The following is a 12,425-nucleotide window of genomic DNA, read 5'->3' as shown; positions in this document are numbered from 1 at the left end:
GGAAGTAATAGTGCCACTGTATTCTGCTCTGGTCAGACCACACCTGGAGTACTGTGTCCAGTTCTGGGCACCACAATTCAAGAAGGACACTGACAAACTGGAACGTGTCCAGAGGAGGGCAACCAAAATGGTCAAAGGCCTGGAAACGATGCCTTATGAGGAACGGCTAAGGGAGCTGGGCATGTTTAGCCTGCAGAAGAGGAGGCTAAGGGGTGATATGATAGCCATGTTCAAATATATAAAAGGATGTCACATAGAGGAGGGAGAAAGGTTGTTTTCTGCTGCTCCAGAGAAGCGGACACGGAGCAATGGATCCAAACTACAAGAAAGAAGATTCCACCTAAACATTAGGAAGAACTTCCTGACAGTAAGAGCTGTTCGACAGTGGAATTTGCTGCCAAGGAGTGTGGTGGAGTCTCCTACTTTGGAGGTCTTTAAGCAGAGGCTTGACAACCATATGTCAGGAGTGCTCTGATGGTGTTTCCTGCTTGGCAGGGGGTTGGACTCGATGGCCCTTGTGGTCTCTTCCAACTCTATGATTCTATGATTCTATGTTCAGGTGTGAACTCATGAACTTGCAGCATAATTTTATTTCTAATCATATGTCTAAACCTGCATTGTACTTGGACAAGTCAGTAATTACATGTGATTTAATGGAGTGTGTGTTTCCTTGTTTCTCTGTATTCTACATAATCATGCAACTAAGTTTGTTTTTCTTCTGTTTTCTTGCCATTCCTGTCTAGCAGCGGTGATAGATTGGGATCTATCGTTAGATTTCTGGATGATTTGCATAGACTGACATAAGTTTCTGACTTCCAACTGCTTAACAATAGCAACAACAAATTGACTTTTCTCATGAAAATTAGGCTTCTGAAATAAAGGAAGCTAAGAGAGGCTGAATTTCTGTGCAAAAGTACTTTGATTTCATGTTCAGGTACTGAAAACAAATTTCAAGGCTCAGAATATGCTCAGAGGCACCCGGTTTTGTTTTTCTACTCTAACTGGATGTCTTCTGTGCAAGATCCTCTGGCTAGTGGATCTTGAGGTTCTACTAAAACAAAGTAGATCTAGTAAAACAAAGCCAGTTGTTTTTTCACCCCTGCTGTACAGTTTTAGAAGCCTGCTGAAGTCTTGAGAATTTCCTTGGTTCCAGATTCTAGACAAGATTTCCAGAAGCTTGCTGGAATAGTACAGTTCCTCTCCCTGCCAAAGGAGAACAAGGTCTATGATTATCTGAAGTCTCACTTAAGTTCCCATATCATCACCTGAATCTCAAAATCACGTGAAGCAGGTCATGTCTACTCAAGTCGATGACAATTCTGTATTCGTGAACTGTGTGAAGTGAAGCCCTTAATGAGAGGGCAGGATTAATTCCTCCAGCCCTCTAATTTCTTTCTTGCTTTTCTTCATGCGCTTCTTGTATCAGTGGACCTATCTTGACTGGTGTCAGCTTTTCTTCCTCGCTTATCTTTTGCTATTTTTAAAATGTCACTCACAGTGATATCAAATAAAATGTATTTAATAGGAGAAATATAATCAGGGCTTTCCCCCTACAGTTCAGGTACCTCTCAGGTGGGTGCCATTGTGGGCTGGCTTCCTGATGATGACAGTGCTGCTTGTTTGCCCAAACCACAGCCTCTGCACAGCCAGCGACAGCCAAGAAGCGATGCAAGTGCAGCAGCAGCAGCAGCAGCGGGGCGATGGGGGCACTCCAGCCAGGGCCGTCTTAAGCATATCCGGCACCATGGTGCAAAGCTCCCTCCGCCCCTGCCCCCCCTTCCCAGAGTTGTCCACCTTTTTTAGGGAGGACGGCACTGCCAGCAGGACTGGAGGAGGCGGGCAGCAGCTGGAGGGCGGCTTCTCTGGCGGGGAAGAGGCAGAGGCTGGTTAGTGTGATACCTAGGTCTGCATTTCATTCACTGGAACAATAAAAATCTCCATACAAGCAAAACGACAAACAAAAACGTTCCTCTCTTGCCAGGCCTGTGGCCTTTAACTTTTGGAAGTGGGTGGGGTGTTTCTGATGAAATTCCCACCCACCCCGCCCCTGCTTTGGTTTATTTTAATTTTTATTAAATTTGAATACTGCCCTTCACCTGTTGATCTCTGGGCGGGGCAGGGGTGGGTGCTGGGTGGGTGGGTGCAAGCAGCATCAAAACAGCCCCTCCCATGACATGAGCTTGGGACGAGGCAGTGGCTGCTCGGGAGGGAGGGTGATGCCTTGGCAGCGGTGATCAACCAAAATTCTTCCCAGGTCAACCAGTCAATCGTGGACATGTCTGCTGTATAGTATGTATGGAATGACCTTCCCTCCATCAGCTCTCTAGCAACTTCAGTAGGTAAACCATAAGAACAACTGTTGACCCCAGTGCCTCTTGGGCAAGCAATGCCCTCAGTTATCTTTTGTCAGCAGCTAAATTCAGATTGTCTTTTCCTTGCCACTGATTAATGTGTCTGAGATTAGGGTTTTAGATTACCGGGTCTGAGGCCTTGAGTCCCAGGTACATCAACCCACTATCAATATTGCTTCTAATAATGTGGATTCTATTGTATTTGTTTTATTTTTTAAAAAACAAGACTATTACTCAGACACAATTCTCCATTGCATACTGACATTTGCGACGAAAATTCAATGAGGCAGCAATTGTCTATTTTATATGAAAAGCCTGCAATGTGACTCTGAGGAGCAAATTTAGTCATTATGTTCAGTTACTATGTGAGCATGGCAAATGAGATCCCTCTTGAGCTAGCAATTACATTTTGACTAAGGTTATGAAACTGAAATGAAATTAAAAAGATCCACAGGGCCTAAAAGAACTTCTAATCTGCACTATTAAAAATATTACTTTGATGCCTGTGTTTTTAATAATACCATTTTGGCATGAGAGCGTTTGTACTAATCCTTTCTCCCTAGAAATTGAGCTTAGACTAATTAGAAAAAAAGAAGACACTAAATTTGCTACTGCAAAATATAATAACAGGGTCATACTTTGATCGTGTTTTTAATCAATGTGAGACTGGGTTTCTGGAAGAAAACCATTACACAAAAGGGATGTACAACAAATAAGCAAAAGAATAATACCACTCATCAGGAAACAGGTTGTGATTTTTGTTGGTAAAGTTGCACTCGCATACCTAGGTATTATATTCATGTTCTGCTACAAAGACAATGAAGCTGTACAGATGGACTGGTAATGCCACATCTGGAGTAAAGTGTCCAGTTTGGGGTGCCACATTTTAAGAAGGACATTGACAAAACAGAGTGTGCTCAGAGACCTGCAACTAGGATGGTGAACGGTCAGGAATCCCAGTTCTATAAAAAATAATTGAAAGAGCTGAGTATGTTGAATAAATATTATAATATAAAAAATTAGAAATTACTTGAAAGAAGCTAAGGATTAAACTAAGTTATAATTAATTAAATTAATTAAATAAATAAATGGGATTTAGAATGTTAAGAAAAGCGAGTAAGATGGACTATAATTGGAAATTGTTTTAGTTTAATAATGATATTGGAAAGCTGTTACTTTTAATTACAAGGAAACTCAGAAGGGAGGGATTTGAGGAAGTCAACCAAGATATTTAAAAGGTTGGATTTGTGAAGAATTCAGTTTGTTGTTATTGTTTATCTGTTTATTGTTCCCTTTTTTCTTCTTTCTTTTTTTCTTTTTTCTGTTTTAGTGTAACATTTTGCTTTGTGGTTTGTGTTATCATTGTGGAAAATCTAATAAAAATTATTTAAAAGAAAGAAAGAAAGAGCTGAGTATGTTTTGCATAAAGACAAGATTAAGGGGAGATATGATAGTGGTCTTCAGATGGAAAATACCTGTTCTCTGTCTGTGGTCCATTCTTGTCCTAACTGGGCCTAGTTGGGCAGATGGGAAGCTCAAGGATCTGTATGGCTCCAGCGAAGGGAAGGCTGTCCTGATCTGAAATTGGGAGAGGAAATGTGAAGGGGGCAGGGGGCAGAGACCGAGGGGGCAAGGTGGGTTAAAACATGGACTCTTAGCCTTCTCATAAACAGAAATGTTCTTTAAAAATTGATGGCAGAAAATATATAACATAAGATTCATTTAACACCCTGTGCGTTTTCCAAGAAATGTTAGAATTAACTTGGGCTATAGAATTAGCAGGAAGTATCACTGAAGGCAAATACAGCCTGATAAGAGAATCATAATTCTTCTCCCATTATTTCTATTCTGATACCAAAAACATCTCTGCCCATAAAGCATTACTGGAGATGGATGCTCCAACACAAACAAAACCACCTGCTTCTTAAATTTACTTCCTGAAAAAAATGAGTCCACAGTTTGTACTTGTTTGAAATAGGGCAAAATTGGGTTAACTCTCAAGTAGCTCAGAACAAATATTTTAAACAATAAAACCAATGTACATATAATTTGAACAGTCATAACAATAAAATAAAAATATAATTAAAATGAGGCAAGAATTCTAAAACCAGTTTCCCAACTTAAAACAACAGAGATAATAATTAAAAGCTCTCCAAAAGAGAATCATTTTTACTTGCCTTCTAAAGATCTACCAGAAGGAAGAGAGATTAACCACCCAGGTTACACTCTGTGCCCTGTCCAATGTGGCCTAGAAACATAGATATGTATCTGTAAGGGAACTGCCATCGGAGCCAAGAGGGGAGGTAAGGCTCTCCGACGATGCGGGAGAAGGGACCAGCAGAGGGAGAGAAAACACTTCCCTTGGGGAAGGAAATCAGCGTGACACCTGGGAAGAAGGGGAGCAGGGAAGGGCTTCGGAGAGAGGGCTCCAGGACTCTTCCACAGAGACCAGCGGGAAGAGTCCAGGACCTCCGCTGCCCACACCCACTCTGTGCAGAAGACTTCCGCGCAGGGAGTCTAGGCGGAGACTTGGTGTCAAGGAGTTTTTATGTTGGAGGAAGTTCAGGAAACGCCCACTGACGGATTCTGCCAGTGACTGACAAAGCCACGGAGTAAAGGCTGTCCAGCCAGGGGGAAGTTTTAGCCAGGGAACGTTGCCTAGAGCATCTGCACCCTCTACGCACAAGCAACCCCCAATTCCCTTTACAGCAATCTGTCAGTCCTTGACGTTGCTTGTGCACAAAGACAGGACAGGCAGCATCATGAGTCAAACCGGAGGAGCAGGCGCCGGAGAGGGAGCAGCGGCAGCGCCAAATCTGGAGGAGAGAAACCGAGATTTGGAAAGGCAACTGGCTCTGTTAGCGGCGCGGCTAGATGAAAGGAGGACTCAGGATGCCCGGGGGAAGCCCACCCCCATCGCAAAGAAGGTACCGGGACTGGTGCACAAGTTTGGGGGGAACCCCAGAGATTATAATGCATTCAGGACGGAGGTACAGTACGCGCTGGAACTGCAGTATGATGACTTTGCCAATGATGAGGGGAGAGTCGCTTATGTTATCGGGCATCTCCAGGGCGCTGCCAGGGAATGGATCCGGCCATTAATGGCAACGCAGAATGCTGCCCTAAAGGATCTTAGAAAATTTTTTGGCGCCATGGACGCCATGTTTTCAAGTGGAGTGGAGCAGAGTGTGACGCGCAGGGAACTGATGGCGTGCAAGCAAGGGGGCCAGTCAGTTAGAGAGTACTGGTCACGTTTTGCTATGCTTATCCACAAACCTGGGTGGGAACTGGGCTCGGAACCAGTGCAAATGCTGTTTGAGGAAGGCTTATCCCCCTCAGTGAAGGACGAACTTTCCTGCGCGCCCCGCCCCCAATCGATGGATCAGCTGACTAAGGCTGTGCTTGCGATTGGAGTACGCCAAGAAGTGGGAGGGGAGAGGAGAGCATTGGCATGACAACCGCATTCCTGAAATACTGGAGCAACCTTCCCAGCCAGTGGAACCGATGGAGATTGGGGGAGCGCGCGGGGGGGGGGTTTCAAACTCCAGCGAAAGTCGAAGGAAGGAGGGAAAGGAGGGAAAAACAGCCAAGAAGTGTTTCCTCTGCCAACAGCCAGGGCATTTTGCCAGGGTCTGCCCTCAAAGGAAAGCATGGCAAGGAATGGTGGGGGCTGCTGGCTGTGAGGAGGAGGGAGATAAGGAGCAGGGAAAAGCCAACGCTTGGTTGCCGATCAGCGGGCACAGCAGCCAGGCCAGCAACCAGTAAAAGTGCCCAAGCCAGACCCCCCCCCACGCAGCCATAGCCATAGAGGTGGTGCTAGAACTCCCTAATGGGCACCCAATCAAGGTTAAGGCACTGCTGGATTCAGGCAGTTCCTGTAATTTTTTCAGCAAGGATTTCGCGCTGGAGCACCAGCTACACCTTCTGCCGCTAGAGTGTCCCTTACAAGTAACGACCATTGATGGCAGAGAACTCCTGGGAGGGGAAGTGACGCACCAGACTCCCCGCATGAGAATGAGGGTCTCCAGACACACAGAAACCCTTGCCTTTCATGTAGCCACACTGGCAGGACCACCAATCATACTGGGAATGAGCTGGTTGGCACTACATGATCCAGTAGTGGCATGGCACCAGCGGACAGTGACCTTTGGGTCAGCTCACTGCTTGGAACACTGTTACGGGGGGGGGGACCCCGAGGATAGCCGTAGCCCGAGTGGCAGGAATGGCGGTGGGGGAAAAGGGGAAAGTACCGCCACAATACGCTGACTTGCAGGATGTCTTCAGCGAGAAGGAAGTGGATAAACTACCCCCCCATAGGCCCTTTGACTGTCAAATCAACCTACTCCCAGGAGCTCAGCTCCCAGTGGGTAAGCTGTATGCCATGTCGGACAAGGAGATGCAGGAGTTGCGGGAGTTTATTGACAAGAACCTGAAAAGAGGTTTCATAAGAGAATCAAGGGCGGTGGGAGGCAGTCTGGTGTTCTTTGTGGACAAAAAAGACACTAAACAGCCCAGATTGGTCGGTCGTAGATTTCAGGGCATTGAACCTTGTGTCGGAACCCGTGACCTTCCCAATGCCCAGATTTGACGATATTTTAACCAGAGTGAGGAAGGAAAATTTTTTTACCAAGCTGGACCTTTGGGGAGCGTACAATTTGATTAGGATGAGGGAGGGGGATGAATGGAAAACCACCATGTTCACCCCTCTGGGGGCCTTTGAGTACCTCGGTATGCCTTTCAGATTACAATCAGGATCCGCCTGTTTTCAATCTTTCATGCACCACGTGTTGGGATCCCTGCTGTACAAGAATTGCGTGGCCTTTCTAGATGACGTATTAATCTATTCGGACAACGAGGAACAGCACGTCAAGGACGTCCGGGAAGTGCTAAAGAGGCTACAGGAACACCAGTTGTGGGTCAAACTGAAGAAGTGCCAATTCCACGCACGAGAGGTCGAGTTCCTGGGATACAGGTTGTCGGACAAGGGCCTAGCTATGGACCCAAGCAAGGTGCAGGCGGTGCTGCAATGGAAGACCCCCAAGACACGGAAGGACGTGCAGAGGTTCCTGGGCTTTGGGAACTTCTATCGGAAGTTCATCAGGAACTTCGCCCACTTAACCGCACCCATCACTGATTGTCTCAGTAGCAATCATTAGGCGCGAGTGATCATGCTCTTCTGATCATGCTCTTCTGATCATTAGGCGCGAGTGATCATGCTCTTCTGAAGTTTACTATACAGCGGAAAGGAGCAGCCAAGCATACTAGGACTCAATTTCTTGACTTTAAGAAAGCCGACTTCATAAAACTTAGGGAAGTGCTGGGTGAGATCCCATGGACAACAATACTAAAAGGAAAGGGAGTTCATGATGGCTGGGAGTTTGTTAAGAGGGAGATACTAAAAGCACAACGTCAGGCAATACCAATGAGACGGAAACATGGAAGGTGCCTAAAGAAGCCAGGGTGGCTATCTAAAGAACTTTTAACTGAATTAAGATTAAAAAAGGATGTGTACAAAAAATGGAAAAGGGGGGAAACCACCAAAGAGGAATTCAAACAAATAGCCAGCACGTGTAGACACAAAGTCAGAAAAGCTAAAGCACAGAATGAACTCAGGTTGCTAGAGAGGTTAAAAGCAACAAAAAAGGCTTTTATGGGTATGTTCGTAGCAAAAGGAAGAACAAAGAAACAATGGGGTCACTCAGAGGAGAAGATGGTGAAATGCAAACAGGGGACACAGAAAGGGCTGAACTACTCAATGCCTTCTTTGCCTCAGTCTTCTCCGATAAAGAAAACAATGCCCGACCTGAAGAATTTGGAGCAAATGATTCAGCAAAGGAAACACAGCCCAGAATAACTAAGGAGATAGTACAAGAATATTTGGCTAGTTTAGATGTATTCAAGTCTCCAGGGCCAGATGAACTGCATCCAAGAGTATTAAAAGAACTGGCAGATGTGATCTCAGAACCACTGGCAGTCATCTTTGAGAATTCCTGGAGAACAGGCGAAGTCCCGGCAGACTGGAGGAGGGCAAATGTTGTCCCTATTTTCAAAAAGGGGAAAAGAGAGGACCCAAATAATTACCGCCCAGTCAGTCTGACATCAATACCAGGGAAGATTCTGGAACAGATCATTAAGCAAACAGTCTGTGAGCACCTAGAAAGGAATGCTGTGATCACCAATAGACAGCATGGATTTCTGAAAAATAAGTCATGTCAGACTAACCTGATCTCGTTTTTTGACAGAATTACAAGCCTGGTAGATGAAGGGAACGCAGTGGATGTAGCCTACCTTGATTTCAGCAAGGCATTTGACAAGGTGCCCCATGATATTCTTGTAAAGAAGCTGGTAAAATGCGGTCTTGACTCTGCTACCACTCAGTGGATTTGTAACTGGCTGACTGACCGAACCCAAAGGGTGCTCATCAATGGTTCCTCTTCATCCTGGAGAAGAGTGACTAGTGGGGTGCCACAGGGTTCTGTCTTGGGCCCGGTCTTATTCAACATCTTTATCAACGACTTGGATGATGGACTCAAGGGCATCCTGATCAAATTTGCAGATGACACCAAACTGGGAGGGGTGGCTAACACCCCAGAGGACAGGATCACACTTCAAAACGACCTTGACAGATTAGAGAACTGGGCAAAAATAAACAAGATGAATTTTAACAGGGAGAAATGTAAAGTATTGCACTTGGGCAAAAAGAATGAGAGGCACAAATACAAGATGGGTGACACCTGGCTTGAGAGCAGTACATGTGAAAAGGATCTAGGAGTCTTGGTTGACCACAAACTTGACATGAGCCAACAGTGTGACGCGGCAGCTAAAAAAGCCAATGCAATTCTGGGCTGCATCAATAGGAGTATAGCATCTAGATCAAGGGAAGTAATAGTGCCACTGTATTCTGCTCTGGTCAGACCACACCTGGAGTACTGTGTCCAGTTCTGGGCACCACAATTCAAGAAGGACACTGACAAACTGGAACGTGTCCAGAGGAGGGCAACCAAAATGGTCAAAGGCTTGGAAACGATGCCTTATGAGGAACGGCTAAGGGAGCTGGGCATGTTTAGCCTGGAGAAGAGGAGGTTAAGGGGTGATATGATAGCCATGTTCAAATATATAAAAGGATGTCACATGGAGGAGGGAGAAAGGTTGTTTTCTGCTGCTCCGGAGAAGCGGACACGGAGCAATGGATCCAAACTACAAGAAAGAAGATTCCACCTAAACATTAGGAAGAACTTCCTGACAGTGAGAGCTGTTCGACAGTGGAATTTGCTGCCAAGGAGTGTGGTGGAGTCTCCTACTTTGGAGGTCTTTAAGCAGAGGCTTGACAACCATATGTCAGGAGTGCTCTGATGGTGTTTCCTGCTTGGCAGGGGGTTGGACTCGATGGCCCTTGTGGTCTCTTCCAACTCTATGATTCTATGATTCTATGATTCTATGAAAAGGAAATTTGTCTGGACAGAAAAGGCACAGCAATCTTTTGAAAGGCTAAAGAGGGCGTTCGCTTCAGAAGAGCAGCTCTTGCACGTGGATCTGCAGAAGCCAATGAGGCTGGAGACAGACGCGTCAGACAGAGCCGTAGGGGCGGTGCTGCTCCAGCCGGGAGACCAGTCCAGCTGGAGGCCGTGCGCATTCTTCTCGAGGAAGCTGAGCAAGTCGGAGCAAAACTACACGGTGTATGACCGAGAACTGCTCGGAATTTATGAAGCCTTTCGACACTGGAGACATTTGTTAATAGAGGCGCAGCACAAGATCCAGGTGTGCACGGACCATAAGAACCTAGAGTACTGGAGGACTGCACGAGTACTCAACCAGCGACAGGTGCGATGGGCTCAGGAGTTCTCTAAGTTTTTCTTCGAGATTCGGTATGTGCCGGGAGAGGAAAACGTCAGAGCAGACGCCCTCTCCCGGAAGCCGGAGTATATGGAAGGAGAAGGACCACCAGAAACCCGACATGTGATCCCCGAGAACCGATGGGTGTGTGTGGGAGTATTAGTAGAGAGACGAGAACTAGCCAGACTGACGAGGGACGACGAGTTCGCCCAAACTAAAATCCGGGAACTCAGAGGCACGGGGGAAAACCATGGGGGTTTTGAGGAGAAAGAAGGGGTACTGTATTACAGGGGAGCACTGTATGTGCCAGGGGATGACTTGAGGAGAAGGGTGCTCAAACAACTCCATGATAACCCGACGGCGGGGCATTTCGGTCAACACAAGACCATGTTGCTTGTCACCAGGCAGTTCTGGTGGCCAAGGGTGAGGGAAGATGTATGGGAATACGTACGAGGGTGTGACCGCTGCCAGAGAGCAAAGGGGGAGAGGGCGGCGCCCGCGGAGTTACTGGAACCCTTACCCACACCGGGAAGACCATGGGAGGTGGTATCCATAGATTTTATGACCGATTTGCCCAAATCAAGGGGGAAAACAGCTGTCATGGTGGTGGTAGACCTGTTAACAAAAATGTGCCATTTTATCACTTGCTCACATGCGGTGACAGCAGAGGAAACTGCCAGGTTGTTTGTGGATCACATCTTCAGGATGCATGGCGCTCCCTTGAGGGTTTTGTCCGACCGAGGGAAGCAATTTACTTCCAGGTTCTGGAGGAAGCTCATGAGCCTGTTGCAAGTCGAGGTGAGCTTCTCGACAGCCAGACACCCGGAGACTAACGGGCAAGCGGAAAGAGTGAACAGTATACTCCAACAATACCTACGCTGTTATGTCAGCGAGAGGCAAAACGAATGGGTGGAGAAACTAGCGCTGGCCGAATTTGCGTACAATAACGCGGAACATGTGTCCACGGGAATGAGCCTGTTCATGGCCAATTATGGGTGTCACCCCAGGGCATTCCCAGGGGGAGGGGAGGAGAGGTGGAGTGTGCCGGCAGCGGAGCAGTTTAGTAGTTTAGTAGTCAAGCCAAGGAAATACTCGATTCAAGATGGAGAGGAGGACAGGTGGAGTATTTGGTGGCTTGGGAGGGGGAACCCGAGTCGGAAAACACGTGGGTTCCTGCGGAAACCATTAGGGATGAGGATCTCCGGGGGGAGTTTCACGGCAGGTTCCCAAGGAAACCCAAACCAACAGCAAGGTTCTGGGAGGAGCAATTTGGCACCACAGATGAGGAAGAAGATTTTATGGGGTTTCCGGCCTCCGAAGAGGAGGGAGGAGAGGTATCCGAGGGAGAGGAATCGGACTGGGAAGATTACCCTGTGTGAATATAAAAAAATTCCTTGCAGTAACACCTTAGAGACCAACTAAGTTTGTTATTGGTATGAGCTTTCATGTGCATGCACACTTCTTCAGATACACACATTGATTTCAATGGCAGATTCGTGTCATACTTGCTAAAGAAACTGGGGAAACAAATGTATTACCTGGTCTGACTCCATATATCTCTGCATAGATATCAGCCTGTTTAAATTATGCGAATTTTAGCCGAATTTTAAATTTTGTTGGGGGGACCCATATTTCAAGATCCGAAGGGGGGATTCTGATCATCTTCTTGCTGCTGCGTTAATGTCCCAATCAGTCCAAATCAGTCCAAACAAAGTTTATAGTTCTATCCCATCTTATCTTGCTGCTTCCACATCACATCTTGTTCATATATTTTCTCTTTTTTCTTTATGATCTCTTCTGATAGTCTCCTTAAGCCAATAAACACCAATAGTAATAATAGTCCTGTGTGAATTTTCCGTTCTTCCAATCCTCAAATCGAGATGGTTTCCATATATCGTCTCCTTCATAGATAACATCACTCTTTCCATCATAGTCTCGTAAAACTGTCGCTCTTAAGTCCCACTGAGGAGTTCAACCACAATATATAAACAGCTCTATTTCTCTCTTTCTCCTCCCAGACTCAAGACCTCCGACAGAACTTCCCAATATGGCGACGGCATTTTTAACTGCGTCATTCCCAAGCTCTTACACATTCCACGCTCTTCTTGAAACGTGCTTTGGGTCGAAGGTTTATCTCCACACAGCCTTAAATCCACAGCTTAAGTCCTTAAAATGACATTTCTGACTCATGAGGGAAGGGGATTCTTGTTTAATCACATAGGGAAAGAAGGAAGAGTTTTT

General features: G+C 46.3%; 2 long non-coding RNA genes across 2 annotated transcripts; both read right to left on the bottom strand.

Annotated features, from left to right (window-relative positions):
• Positions 1–562: 562 nt before the first annotated feature.
• On the bottom strand, positions 563–1,786 carry LOC309542775. Its single transcript, XR_014224420.1, has 2 exons — positions 1,566–1,786; positions 563–1,203 (listed from the first exon to the last, which is right to left on the bottom strand). It is a non-coding gene; the product is annotated as an uncharacterized lncRNA (long non-coding RNA).
• A 1,197-nt stretch (positions 1,787–2,983) lies between these two features.
• LOC309542769 lies at positions 2,984–11,756 on the bottom strand. The gene is made up of 2 exons (XR_014224413.1): positions 11,723–11,756; positions 2,984–3,313 (listed from the first exon to the last, which is right to left on the bottom strand). It is a non-coding gene; the product is annotated as an uncharacterized lncRNA (long non-coding RNA).
• Between the last annotated feature and the right edge of the window lie 669 nt (positions 11,757–12,425).

Source organism: Podarcis vaucheri (genome assembly GCF_965113315.1).
Source record: "Podarcis vaucheri genome assembly, chromosome: 11".
Taxonomy (NCBI): domain Eukaryota; kingdom Metazoa; phylum Chordata; class Lepidosauria; order Squamata; family Lacertidae; genus Podarcis; species Podarcis vaucheri.
The sequence above is the reverse complement of the archived record's forward strand: the minus strand, read 5'-3'. Positions and strand labels throughout refer to the sequence as shown.